The sequence below is a fragment of the Callithrix jacchus genome, chromosome X, assembly GCF_049354715.1.
Source record: "Callithrix jacchus isolate 240 chromosome X, calJac240_pri, whole genome shotgun sequence".
Classification (NCBI taxonomy): Eukaryota; Metazoa; Chordata; class Mammalia; order Primates; family Cebidae; genus Callithrix; species Callithrix jacchus.
In genome coordinates this window covers 60,733,518-60,749,024 of record NC_133524.1, presented here as the reverse complement: position 1 = coordinate 60,749,024, position 15,507 = coordinate 60,733,518, and the positions used below count along the sequence as shown (strand labels likewise).

The 15,507-nt window shown below is 34.4% G+C and overlaps 1 protein-coding gene across 7 annotated transcripts in view; it reads left to right on the top strand.

The window, feature by feature from the left end:
* Window positions 1–12,583: 12,583 nt before the first annotated feature.
* Window positions 12,584–15,507, top strand: part of SPIN4 (spindlin family member 4) — a 292,612-nt gene continuing 289,688 nt past the window's right edge. For 5 of the 7 annotated variants that reach the window (XR_004738777.3, XM_035289296.3, XM_035289292.3 and 2 more), the window contains exon 1: window positions 12,584–12,767. The gene's annotated coding sequence lies outside the window, so the exon portion shown is untranslated. The remainder of the gene's footprint in view (window positions 12,768–15,507) is intronic. The other 2 variants (XM_078362634.1, XM_078362632.1) reach the window with 1 other exon arrangement.

Genomic DNA, 15,507 nt, shown 5'->3' with positions numbered 1-15,507 from the left:
GCCTGGTTCAGAACCATTGCTGGGGAACTAGTGTGGTTGTCTGAAGGTAATAAGACATTCTGGATTTTTGAGTAGTCAGAGTCCTTGCACTAGCTCTTTCTCATCTTTGTTGGGTGATGTTCCTTCAGTCCTTAAAGCTGCTGTCCTTTGGATGGGTTTTATTTCATAGTTTTATCTTCTTTGATGCCATTGCAGGTTTGATTGTGGTACAAGTTAGATTCAGCGGACTGCCTTCATTTCTGGTAGATTGGGGCTGGGGGAGCGACTGAGACTCAGGCAGTACTCCTGAGCTGTATGCTCTAACTCTGAGGGGATGATATCAGGCCCCCAGCTTTGTTATCTGTCCCCTCAGGTTTAGGAACCTGATGCACCTAATGGGTAAAGATGTTCCTGGGCTGCTGGTCACAACTCTTAGAAGCTTGGTGCCAGCCAAAGTGTTTCTTTGGGTGGTGGAAGCAAGATCTATTCTCATTTGCATGTGACAGCACCACTAACAGCATACTGAGGTGCACACAGGTCAGTTGGGGTGGGGAACTGGTATGTCTGGGGCTGCCACCCTCCCTATGAATACTGGCAACAACAGTAGAGACAGCATAGGGAGGAGGGCATGGAGGGGATAAAGGTGGATGAGATCATGGATGTTCACAGCCTAAAAACCCTAGAAGAAAATCTAGGCAAAACCATTCAGGACATAGGAGTAGGCAAGGACTTCATGACCAAAACACCAAAAGCATTGGCAACAAAAGCCAAAATAGACAAATGGGACCTAATCAAAGTCCACAGCTTCTGCACAGCAAAAGAAGGTCATTAGAGTGAATTGGCAGCCAACAGAATGGGAAAAAATTTTTGCAGTTTACCCATCTGACAAAGGGCTGATATCCAGAATTTACAAAGAACTCAAACAGATTTACAAGAAAAAAACAACCAAGCCGATTCAAAAGTGGGTGAAGGATATAAACAGACACTTTACAAAAGAAGACATACATGAGGCCAACAAACATATGAAAAAACGCTCATCATCACTGGTCATTAGAGAAATGCAAATGAAAACTACATTGAGATACCATCTCGTGCCAGTTAGAATGGCGATCATTAAAAAACCTGGAGACAACAGATGCTGGAGAGGATGTGGAGAAATAGGAACACTTTTACACTGCTGGTGGGAGTGTAACTTAGTTCAGCCATTGTGGAAGACAGTGTGGTGATTCCTCAAGGACCTAGAAATAGAAATTCCATTTGACCCAGCAATCCCATTACTGGGTATATATCCAGAGGATTATAAATCATTCTACTATAAGGACACATGTACACAAATGTTCATTGCAGCACTGTTTACAATAGCAAAGACCTGGAACCAACCCAAATGCCCTTCGATGATAGACTGGATGGAGAAAATGTGACACATATACAACATGGAATATTATGCAGCCATCAGAATCGATGAGTTCGTGTCGTTTGTAGGGACATGGATGAACCTGGAGACCATCATTCTCAGCAAACTGAGACAAGAACAGAAAATGGAATACCACATGTTCTCACTCATAGGTGGGTGTTGAACAATGAGAACACATGGACACAGGGAGGGGAGCACTACACACTGGTGTCTGTTGGGGGGAATAGGGGAGGGACAGCTGTGGGTGGGGAGTTGGGGTGAGATAGCATGGGGAGAAATGCCAGATATAGATGAAGGGGAGGAAGACAGCAAATCACACTGCCAAGTGTATACCTATGCAACTATCTTGCATGTTCTTCACATGTACCCCAAAACCTAAAATGCAATAAATAAATAAATAAATAAATAAATATAAAATTCAAAAAAAGAATCTCAAGACATTGGGCAACTCTACCTCTATGGCTTTTCTGAGCTTATTCCACACTTCAGTTCTACCAGAATAGCTTTGCATGTTTCCATTGGCTCCACAGTTCTGGGATATTGAGGGTGCCATGGTGATTTGCTGCACCTGTCAACCCATCACCTAGGTATTGAGCCCAGAATGCATTAGCTATTTTTCCTAAAGTGCTCTCTCCCCCAACCCCAGCCTACAGTGTGTGTTGTTCCCCTCCCTGTGTCCAGGTGTTCTCATTGTTCAGCTCCCACTTATAAGTGAGATCATATGGTGCTTGATTTTCTGTTCATGCATTAGATTTCTGATGATAGTGGCTTCCAGCTTCATCTATTTCCCTTCAATGTACATGATCTCATCCCTTTTTATGGCTGCATAGTATTCCATGGTGTGTATGTACCACATTTTGTTTATGCCGTATATTTTATTAACAACAGCCCCACATCCTGGTAACAGTTTTCTGTTCTAATCAATTTTCTATAGCTTTAACAGAATACCCAAGACAAGGGAATTTGTATTTAAAAGCTTTATTTTAACTCACAGTTTTGGAGGCTGAGAAGTACAAGACTGAACAGTTTCATCTACTGGACTACTGGTGAAGACCTCATACTGTGTGATAACATGGTGGAAGGAATTAATATAGGACAAGAAATGTGCACTGAGAAGCAAACTGGATTTTATATTAGACTAATTCTTATGATAACTAATCCACTTCTGCAATAACTCATTAACTGATTAATCCATGAATGGATTAATCCATTCATGAAGGCAGAGACCTCATGACCCAATCACTTTCCTGTGACACTACTCCCCAAAACTATTACATTTGGGAATAAGTTTCAACTGTGAGTTTCATAGGGGACAAATATTCAGGTCCTAGGAGGTGGAGTTTAGGCATTCAAATTTATTCTTTTGCATGTCAATATCCAGTTGTTCCCATACCAAAATAGCAGTTAAAAGGCTGTGCTTTGCCTATTAAATTTTCTTGGCATCCATGTTAAAAATCATTTGACAATATATTCAAGGGTTATTTTCTGGGCTTTTCATTATATTTAATTGATCTATATGTCTGTCTTTATATTTGTATGCCTATATGTTTTGATTACTATAGTTTTATAGTAAGTTTTGAAGTCAAGAAGTGTGAGTTTTTTTAATATTTCGGTTTTTCTTTTTCAATGTTGTTTTTACTATCTGGATTACTTAAGTTTTGATATTAATTTTAGGATGAATTTTTGTATTTCTGGAATAAAATATCATTGAGAATTTCATAGAAATTACACTGAATCCGTAGATAACTTTATACTGTAAGTAGTATTGACATCTTAATAATATTGCTTCCAATCTATAAAAATGGGATATCTTTTAATCTACTTATATTTTCCTTAACTTCTCCAGTAATGTTTTGCAATTTTCATTGTAAAAGTCTTTGCCTCCTTGATTAAGTTTAGTCCTAAGCATTTTATTGATATTTATATGAAATTGTTTTCTCAATTTCCTTTCCAGACTGGAAATTGCTAGTTTATAAAAATATCTTCTGATTTTTGTATGTGATGACCTGGTATCCTGCACCTTTGCAGAATTCATTTTTAGCTTTAATAGTCTTTCTATGAATTCCTTAGTATTATATATGTATATAAGATCATGTCATTTGCAAATATAGTTTAGCTGCCTTTTTTCCCATTTTTAATGCCTTTTATTTATTTTTTCTTCTTTAATTGTTCTTGCTAGAACTTCCATCACAATGGTGAGTAGCAGTGGTATAGGCTATCATCTCCATTCTGCTCTTGATTGTACATTGTCCATTTTTACAATTAAGCATAATTAGCTATTGATGTGTGAATGCTCAATATCAGTTTTAAGAAATTTCCTTCTGTTTTTCTCTTTTGGGTGATTTTTGATGAAAGAGTATTCGACTTTGTCATACACATTTTCTGCAGCAATTGAAATTATCCTTTTTTTTCTTTTCTATTATTAATGTGGTGCATTATATTTGTATGTTGAACTATTTTTACCCTTAGATAATTTCCACTTGTTCATAATGTGTAATTCTTTCATAGGTTGCTACACTCAACCTATTAAAATTCTTTTTAGGTTGTTTTGTAGCATTTCCCCATCAGTTTCTGCATTTTTTCCATAGGAAGGTTTTTAATCGTTTATCCATTTTTTAAAGCTATTTATAGACGTGTTCAGATTTTTTAAAAAAACTTCCCGAATCAATTGTGGTAATTCGTATTTCCAGAAACTTGTTCATCTTATCTAGGATACATAATTAATTGGTGTAAATTTCTTATACTATTTTTCTTTTACAAAACAAATTTGTGTGTATTTGTGATTTACAAGTAATGTTTTGGGATACATGTGCCAGCATACCTAATTTTATTGCACTTTGCAGATATTGCACTTTTTACAAATTGAAAGTTTGTGACTATTCTTCATCAAGCAAGTCTTCCCATAGGTGAGTGCTACTGCAAGTAGAACTATCTTGTCATTTTGTTTTCCAGTTGTTTGCTGGTAATACCTAAAAATATAATTAATTTGTGTATATTGAATTTATAATATGCAGCATTGTTAAATTCTATAAGTTCTAGTCTTAGTTTCATAGGTTCATGAGTATTTTATTGGTAATGATCACAATATCTGCAAATGAAACAGTTATACTTCTTTCATGTGTAACGTTCTTTTATATTTCTTGTCTTTTTCTCTCTCGAGTGTCTTTCTCTTTTTTTCTTTCTTTTCTTGTTTGATTAAACAGTCTAGAAAGTCAAGTAAAATATTAAATAGAAATGATGAGAAAAGGCTTCCTAGCCTTGGTCCTAATCTTAGGGGGAAAACCCTCAGTCTTTCACATTATTATGTTTTCTGTAGGATTTTGGTAGATGCCTATCAATATTTGTAATATTTATTCTTTATTTGGTGAATTTTTTCATGAATATGTACTGAGTTTTGTCATATAAATTTTTAGCATCTATTGAAGTAATCGTGTGCTTTTTCATTTTTAGTTTGTTAAAATTGTTAATCACAATCTTTAAATTTCAAATGTTAAAACAAACTTGAGTTTACTCCAGAAAACTTCAAACTTGAGTTGTATATATTATCATTTTTATATCTTGTGAAATACAGTCTCATATAATTTTATACTTTAAAAATGTTCATTATTATTTTATTATTAATTTCAAGCTATACAGATGTTATAAACATGTTTTACAGATATGCTTCTAAAAATTTTTATATATGTCTTAAAATAAATATGTCTTAGACTTCAAAATATTATTGCATCCGGTGTTCATAACAGGTGGCTACTACTTGAACATTCTTTCTAAAGGGCAGGATGCCCACATATCATAAGATTCCCTCAATATTTTGAAAATATCTTGCAATAATTTTTTTATGATAGCTTCATAGAGCTATGTCACATACTGCAAATTAATCCATTAAAATGCACAATACTGTTTTGTATTGAGTACAATCACAGGATTGTACAATCAGTACTGGAACCTGATTTTACAATATTTTGGCTCCCCATAAAGGAAAGCTTACATCCATTGAGATTCACACCCTATTTCTCCTACAACACTCACACACTTACCACCAATCAAGCCCTAGGCAATGACTAATATAATTTCTCTATCTACATATTTGATTTTTCTAGATATTTTATACAGATAGAATAATACAACATGTGTTCTTTTGTGATTTATTTATTTTACATAAAGTTTTTAAGGTTCAACCAAGTAATATCAGTAATAAATTAATCTTTACTGATTATTGAATAATATTGTTTTACTACATTTTGTTTATGCATTCATCAGTTGATGGACACTTTTTGGCCACTATAAATAATGTCGATATTAATATTTGTGTAGAAGTTTTCATGTGAACATATGATTTCATACCTATTGGGTCTATACTTGAGTGGAATTTCAGATGATCCTGTAATGATATGTTTGAATTTTTAAAGAACTGCCAAATAGTTGTCTAAACTGACTGCAGCATTTTACATTGCTACCAGCAGTGCAAGTGGGTTCTACTTTCTTCCCATCCATCCCATCACTGGGTATTGTATTTCTTTTTGTTTATGGCCATCCAAATGAGCGTAAAGTGGTATCACATTGTGATTTACATGTGTATTTCTTTGGTATGTAATAATTTTGATATTTTTTTTCTTTGTTTGTAAAGATATTTATATCTTCTTTTTAGATATGTCCTTTTGGATCTCTGCACATTTAAATATTTGGTAGTTTATATTGTAATTATTGACTTCTAATCATTTTTATATATTCCTGACACAAGTCCACATATACCCCCCCCACATACATACATACGTAATTTGCAAATGTTTTCTTTCATTCTGTTGGTGCCATTTTACTTTTATGATAATTACCTTTGATGGACACAGGTCATTAATTTTTGTGAAATCAAATATATCTAATTGTCTTCAGAGTTTCTCTTTTACGGGATTTTAGCACCTTATCTATAAACCCATTCCTTACTCAAATAACACAAAATTCACAACTTTGATAATTTGAAAGAGTTTTATAGTTTTAGCCCTTACATACATGTCCATGCTCCATTTTCACTAAAAGCACATATGTGGTATCAGGTAAGGGCTCAACTTCATTCATTTGCATATAGATATCTAGTTTCTCTAGCACCATTTTTTAAAAACTCTTCCCCTCTACCTGGACTAGATTGTCTTCAGGGCATTTAGAATATAAATGGATTGGAATGGGAAGGCTTATATTTGGACATTCAATTATATTCAGTTTACTTAAGTTACATCCTGTCTTTGTTACTCTAGCTTTGAAGTAGTTTTGGAATCAGAATATTGGGTGGGTACTCAAACTTTGCTTTTTCTCAAGCATATTTTTGCTATTTTGGGGCCCTTAAAATTCCATATAAATTTTAGGATCAGCTTGCCAATTTCTGCAAAGAAGCAATGTGAAATTTTGTTAGGGATTGTTTCAAGTCTATATATCCTTGTAGGGTGATTCGCCATCTTGAAAATATTGATTCTTCCAATAAATGAATATAAAGTGTCTTTTCATTTGTTTAGGTATTTTTATTCCTGTAAACATTATTTTGTGGTTTCCAGATGGTTGGTTTTTAAGTTCTTTTGTTAAATTTATTCCTAAGTATTTTATTTATTTTGATTGTGCTGTAAATAAAATTGCTTTCCTTAATTCAATTTCTGGATTGTTTGTTGCAACTGTATAGACATACAATAGAATATTTTATGTTGAACTTACATCCTACAACCTTAAAAACTTGTTTTTTAGATCTAAGAGCTCTTTAGTCAATTTTTTATGGTTTCCTGCAATAACAGATTCTGTCATTGTGAATTAGAGCTAAGACATAGTTTTATTTTTTCCTTTCCAATTGGCATGCCTTTTATTTCACATTTCTACAAATTTATCTTAGTACAAACACTAGTATAATGTAAAATAGAAATAATGAAAGCAGACATCCTTGTCCTGTTCCTGAATTTAAAGAAAAAATTCAGTTTTTTTACCATTAATTATGTTAGCCATGAGTTCTTTGTTTTTTCTGTTGTTATTATATTGATATGATGTATTACATTAATTATCAGATATTAAGCAAAATTTCATTTGGCATTTTATATGCTTCTGGATTCAGTTTGTTAGCATTAAGTTGATGATTTGTGCATCTGTATTCAGATGAGATACACATTTGAACAATTGATGTAATAACTGGTTTTGGTACCTGTTTACTATTGGGCTCAGGATGAATTCAGAAGTCCCTTTCTCTTCTAAATTTTAGACAACTTCTTGAAGATTTTTCTGTTAATTCTTTACATGTTGGGTAGAATTCCCCAGAGATGCAATTATAAACTGGGTTTTTCTTTATGGAAAAGTTGTTGAGTACTGATGAAATCTCTTTATCTCTTATAGGTACATTCAAATTTTGTACTTCGTGAGTTAGATTCAGCAACTTGTATTTTTCCAGGAATTTGTTAATTTTATCTACATTATCTAATTTGTTGGCATACAATTGTTTTTAGTTTTCCCATATAATCGGTTTCATCTTTCTATGGTCTATAATATGTTGTCAATTTTGATCTTTTTAGAGAACCAGCAATTGGCTCTGATCTTATTATGATTATTATTATTATTTTGAGATGGAGTCTTGCTTTGTTGCTCAGGTTGGAGTGCAGTGGCTCAGTATAACTTCCAACTCCCACGTTCAAGCCATTCTCCTGCCTCAGCCTTTTGAGTACCTGGGATTACAGGTGCTTGCCACCATGCCTGGCTGATTGTTGCATTTTTAGTAAAAATGGAGGTTTCACCATGTTGGCCAGGCTTGTCTCAAACTTCTGACCTCAAGTCATCTCACTATCTTGATCTCCCAAAGTGCTGGGATTACAGGCATGAGCCACTGCACCCAGAAGCTCTGATGATTTTATTTATTGTTTTTGTAGTCTCTATTTTATCTATGTATTCTCTAGTCTATATTTTCTGCTTTATGCTTAAGTTTTACTTAGCTCTACTTTTAGTGCCTCAAGGTGTAAAGTAAGATTATTAACATGACATTTTCCTTCTTTCTTAATGTAGTAATGTAAAGGTATAAATTTTCCTCTGAGCTCCTAAAATTTTAATTCTACACCTTTTTTATGTGGTGATTGTTATACATTACATCTTCATAGATTGTGCATCTAATAACATACATTTATATTTATTTTATATCCTTCTGTCCTTTAAATTTTTTAGAAAAAAAATGTAAAACTGGAGTTACAAAATAAAAATACAGTATCAGCTTTTATTTTTGCTCGTATATTTATCTTTACTAGAAGATTTTATGTTTTCATATGAATTTGATTTATTGTCTAGAATTCTTTCATTTCAATATGAAGGACTCTCTTCAGCATTTTATGTAGGGCAAGTGCAATGGTAATGACCTAGTTCAGCTTTTGTTTTTCTTCGAATGTCTTAATTTCTTTCATTTTTTTGAAGGATGGTTTTACTGAACATAGAATACTTAGTTGATCATTTTCTTTTCTTTCAACAAATTAAATATATCATTCCACTGCCTTCTCAACTTCAAGATTTCTGCAGAGAAATAAGCTAGTTATCTTATTTAAGATCCATTTACATGATGAGTCTCTTCTATTTGGTTCCTTTAAAGATTCTTTTATGGACTTTACATGTTTTGATTATAATATGTCTTATGGTGTTTGAGTTTATTTTATTTGGATTTTTGAGGTTTTTAAATTCATTGATTCATGTCTTTCATCAAATTTGGCAAGTTTTTGGCTATTTCTTCAAATATTCCTTTGCCTCATCTCTCTCTTCTCTTTTTATGATTCTCATAATGCATATGTTGGTCTGCTTAATGGCATCCTACAAGCCTCTTAGGTTCTGTTCATTTTTCTTCATCTTTTTCTGTCTGCTCCTCAAACTCAGTTTCAATTGTCCTATTTCAAGTTCACTAATTCCGTTTGTTTAAATCTACTTTGAATAACTTTCTTTCAGTTATGGTAGTTTTTTTGCTTCACAATTTTCATAGTATCTATCACATCATTGATATTCTCATTTGGGTCATACAATATTTCTCTAATTTTATGTAGTTATTTTTCCACATTTTTGTTTAGCTCTTTATGCACATTTAAGAGAGTTATTTTAAGTCTTTTTCTAATAGATCTACTGTTGACTGCCTCAAAGATAAATTCCCTCAATTTGTGGTGTTCCCTTGGATAAAGAAAAATGTGTCACATATACACTATAGAATACCATGCAGCCATACAAATGAATGAGTTCATGTCCTTTGCTGGGACATGGCTGAAGCTGGAAGCCAACATTCTCAGCAAACTGACACAAGAACAGAAAATCAGACACCTCATGTTCTCACTCACAAATGGGAGTTGAACAATGAGAATGCATGGACACAGAGAGGAGAACATCACACCCTGGGGCCTGTCAGGAGGTGGGGGCCAAGGGGAAGGAGAGCATTAGGAAAAACACCTAATGCATGATGGGCTTAAAACCTAGATGATGGGTTGATAGGTGAGCAAACCACCATGGCAAATGTGCACTTATGTAACAAACCTGCGTGTTCTGCACATGTATCCCAGAACATAAAGTAAAATTTTAAAATATTTAAATCTACAAAACTATTACAGCCTCAATTCTTCTGTTAGATCTAGCTAAAAAAATGTAGTATGTAGATACATTATTTCTTTCTGGTTTTTAATTTTTTTCTGATTACTAGCTTAGTGAATCTTTTATACCTATTTCAATAGGTGATAATCTCTTCCCTTGACCACCTTGTTATCAGTCACACATAGATAACTATCTAGGTATAATGGGCAAGCATCTCCTTTAGGACCACCCCCACACTGCATGGTACCTACTTATTGTAGAAATTATTACATCCTCAGGATATCAGGTCAGTCAAGTCTTTAGTTAATACCTACTACATGCCTTAGTGGCTGTCTTGGGGGTCTTTCTTTGCAGAAACCAGTATAGGTTTAAACAAGCTTGGTATTGTTTTACAAATTGTTACATATAAGTGTGGTAATTTTTTCATTATGTTTATCTTCAATGTGTTTCTCACTGTAATATTGATGTCTAAGGTTTTGCAAATTAATCTAATTTGTAGTTGACTAATTTGGGCCAAATTGGTTTAAGCAGAATCTTGCAAAGTTTTAAATAAACATTATCTAAATGTGTTCAGATGGAAAGCCAAATCAATTGTTTAAACTTGCCTGTACTCTGTACAGGTCAGAATACAGATTAATTAGACTGCTATAAAAATACTCCAAATAACACGTGACCGTCTGAGGATAATTCATCCATGGTTGGTGTGGTGACTCCACAATTACAGACTTGAAATCCTTTTATCTTGTTGCTGTAATGTCTATTTTAAGTACTTAATCCTGTCATTATATTGTAAAGGTAACCACAGACAATATATAAATGAATGAGTGTGTTTGTATTCCAATAAAACTTTATTTTTGAAAATTTAAATTTTATATAATTTTTACATGTCATGAAATATTGGTTTCTTAATTTTTTTCAACCACTTATATATTTAAAAATAATTATTTGCTCTCTGATCAAACAAAAACAGATAGTAGACAAGCTTTGACACTTGAGCTGTAGTTCACTGACCCCAGCTCCAACTCTAATAGCTCAGGTTATCATCTTAGTCAGGTTGGATTCCACTTTATGTTGTCAGCATACTTGTTCTAGATTTCTGAGGGATTTATCCTTGTTTTCCAAGGACACTGCAATCTTATCACCTTCACAATACTGTCATTGCATGAGATATTCTTATCTGAAATACCTTGATGAGGTCTCTGGCAGTGGGCATCTATTTCATCTACTTTAGGCTGAGACTGTAGTTCCACGCGGGTTTACCTTTTAATTCTCCCACCTTTTTTGTCTCTTGTTACTAGTTTTAATCAATATTTATATGCCAGTCATTGTTGTAATTTTATTTAATATGCAATTTTCTCACAACAATAAGAATAGTATGAAATTGGTACTATTATCTCTATTTTGCCTATGGGGAAACAGAGGCACAGAAGGGTTAAATAACTTGAGTTAATAATGCAGACCAAGGATCTAAATCTAGGCTGCCTGGATCCATCATCCCCTCTGCCTTTCTAAACAACCTTGATGTGTTGTTTTCTTAAATAAGAAATGTAGGAATATTTCCCTCCTAACCCTGAAATATTTATGTCAGCCACACAGGACACCTCCTTCCTGTACAGCTAAATTAGTATCACCATTGTTTTCGGAGACCTAAGATTCCTGATTGAAGTATTCCTATGCTGCAATGTCTGTGTCCCATATTTTATTTATTTATTTATTTATTTATCAAACAGGTCTTCTCATTGCCAGACATTGTTTTAAATGCATTATACATATTAAGACTTGCTTAATGTAATTTTTACAACAAGCAATTAACAGATTAAAAGGTCTCATAAATTTGTAAAGGGCAGAGCCAGATTCCAGCCAAGGTAGCATGTCTTTGGTCACTGTTCTCGATCTTTCTGCAAGGTCTGAGCCTCTTTATTTCTTATTTACATGGATTTCTGTGTGTTTTGTTTCAGGGACTTTATGACTGGTCATAAGAAATTCTTGACCTTGGTTGATTCTGACATGCATGGCTACAACATGCTCTGTCTTTCTGATGGGACTACATAGCAGAATAACAGGCTCTCCTAAGCCCAGTGACAATCACAGAGCACGTAAAGCATAGGTTTTGTTTTTAAAAAATCTCTTTTGGTGTGTATATTCTTCCTGTTTAAAGTTCTGAATTGATATTTGCACACTGCTATGATCTTTCTCACGAAACAATACCTATTTTCAAGGCTATAAGGTGGTGTTGTAATCATAAGGTTTTGTTTAATACATAATCCCTTTTAATTATTAATCATTATTTTCCTGTTGTTTAATTATAAAAACAACACGTACTCATTTTAAGAATTCTAATAATATAGATCTGTGTGTAGTTGTTGGTGAAAAGTCTCCAGTTTCTTTCATCCCTTTACTTTATAATATCCAGCATAATGCCGTATAAATAGACGAAACACTCAACAGGCTTATTCTTCATTCACTGGCCATGGTGGTTTGAGGGTTAACTCTAAGACGCACTCAGTCCTTTTCAGCCGACTGCTACATCCGGGAGAAAAGCACCATTGCCTGGGAAACTAAGTCACGTGAGGACCTGGGGACGCTAGGTGCCGGAAACTGACCTGAGCTGGGGCTTGTGCTTCCAGTGGGTGTTGGGGCGCCTGGTATGCTGACATCAGGTAAGCGGACTGCCTCGGGAAAGGCTTAAGGACAGGAGACCGGCAGCCTGAACTGGCTGGGGCGTCAGAAAGGCTTAGATCTTGTAGCCAAGACATCAGACCGCGGTGAAGTGGAGAGTGACCTGCAGTTGGATGGCGGTGACTGCGTGGTAAGTTGTATTTGAACATCTGACAGGAGACGAGAAGTGGGGATGAGTTAGGACTCATCCTCCCTTTATTTAATAATTTGTCTTTTTCCAGAAGGAGGAAAGACAGACCAGCTAGCATGACGCCAGGGGTAGGAGTGCAGGAATGAGAATAGGTGTCTGAAACAGAGCAGAGGGGGAGGGGGACCCTGAGGTGAGAATTCTGTTTCCCTGCATAGCTTTTCCTTATCGTTTTTCTCGTTCTCTCTCACCCTTTATGTCCCCATTATTCTGGCTCTTTCTTTTCCTTGTTTCGCATTTTCATTGCGCCAGATCCTTTATTTGCATGTAAACATTTTGGCTCCTGATCCAGTTATCTGTTGACTTTCCTGGTATTTGTGATTTCGTGTTTGGTAGCATAATAGAACAACTATAGTTAAATATGATATATTTCAAAGTAATTAAATACAGAATTGGACTGATTCTAACACAAAGAAATGATAAATGTTTGAGGTGATGGATATACGAACCACTCAGATTTGATTATTACACATTGTATGTTCTAATCAAAATATCACATGTACCCCATAAATATGTACAATTCATATGTATCCATAATTAAAACTTCAAAAACGTTAAAAAAAGGCAAAAAATTAGAAGAAGTTATTCAAGCATGGTGAGTAAACGTTAAAAAAGTGTCTCAGCCTCACTAATAAATGCACATGAGAAAACGGAATAGTAGATTATGATTGACAAGGGGATAAAAACATTGTTTATGCCCAGTGTTGTGCAAAGTTTGGGGAAACTAGCACTCAATTACAGTATTGTTAAATGTGTAAATTAGTATAATCATTTATTGTTAGGCTATTTGGCATATGTGACAAACTTGAAAACCTGTTACATTTTGACCTAGAAATTCTACCCTTAGGAATTTTTTTCAACACAATTACTACTGAAAATACACACAGCCATGCACAAATGCACATAATGTGTAAATTGCAGCATTACTTGTAATAGAAAACTTTGGAAATAATCTAAATGCTTATCAATAGTGAATTGGTAAAATAAACTGTGGTATAACGATATGATTGGATAGAATATGGCCCTTTTTAATGGCACTGATTTGGTGCCTACAAAATAAGTTACAAAATAGGTTTTCTAGTAGTAGTCATAATATTGTCCAATGTTTCTTTACAATATATGTTCATACATACTTCTATATGAACAGAAAAAATAGAAAATTATGAACAAAACAACTAGCTATGAAAATATCCGGGTAGTGGAATTGTAGCATTTGTTTTTCCTCCCCTCTTCAGCTTTCCTTCTTGCCATCCTTCCCCAACTTTCTATCTTTTTTGTCTTATAGATCCATGTACATTTATTTCAACATTAATTCTTGTACTCCAGATACCATTTACTTTATTTTTTAAAGTATTAAATATTAAGCAAAACACAAGCCTGTAAAGAAAAATTTAACCAATACCATTGTAGCCTTAGCTCTGTTTAAAAAGTAAAAATTTGATCAATACAACTGAAATGTCCTGCGTAGCCCTCCTTAATTCCATTACTCCAGTCATTAATTTAGTGGTTTTTTTCTATGAATAATTTTAAAAAATATTTTACCACATGGACATTAATATCTCAGAAATATATAGTATCCTTTTACTTCCTTTAAAATATAAATGGTATGCTGTATATATTCTAAACTTGTTTTTGGTCAAAATATGGTTGTTAGCTTTATCTATGTTGATCACTTTTAATAACAGTTAATTTATTTTCCCTGATGTATTGTGGTATACCACAATTTATTTTCCTACTTTGTGAATGACCGCTTTGGTTGTTTCAGTTTATAATACATGTATTTATGTTAATGAACATTGTAATGCATTTCCTTGCTCTGTGAATTATTTAATGCATTACTTTGGAAAAGTTATTTCACTATTTTTGAGGCAAGGCCTCACTCTGTTGCCCAGGCTGACGTCCAGTGGCACAATCTCTGCTCACTTCAACCTCTGCCTCCCAGGCTCAAACAATCCTCCCACCTCAGCCTCTTGAGTAGCTGGGACTACAGCATCTGCCACCATACCCAACTAATTTTTGTCTGTTTTTCTAGAGATGGGATTTCACCATGCTGCCAAGGTTGGTCTCAAAATTCTGAGCTCAAGTGATCCATCTGCATAGGCCTCCCAAAGTGCTGTGATTAAGTGGCATGAGCCACCATGCCAGGCCCAGCAATACTTCTATTTTATCAGTTGTAAAATGGGAATAGTGGCTACCTAATTCTCAGGATATTGTGAGGCATGACTGAGGAAGCTGTGTAAAGGGTTTGAACAAATTAACCTTCAACGATTGCACTCCTTTCCCATCTTCCTTTCATAAAAGAGATGACTTTGGCCTAAATTGAAAAGCATAACTAGCATATGTATTTTTATTTTTTAAATTTTTTTTAAGACAAAGTCTCACTGTCGCCTAGGCTGGAGTGCAGTGGTGGGATCTCAGCTCACTGCAGCCTCCACCTCCTGGGTTCAAGTGACTCACCTGCCTCAGCCTCCTGAGTAGCTGGAATTACAGGCACCAGGCATGCACTACCACGCCTGGCTAATTTTTTTTTTGTATTTTTAGTAGAAATGGGGTTTCACCATGTTGGTCAGGCTGGTCTTGAACACCAACCTTGTGATCTGCCCACCTCTGCTTCCCAAAGTGTTGGGATTATGATTTTGATTTTTATGTATAGCTAATAGTTGTATGTATTTATGAGGAAAGT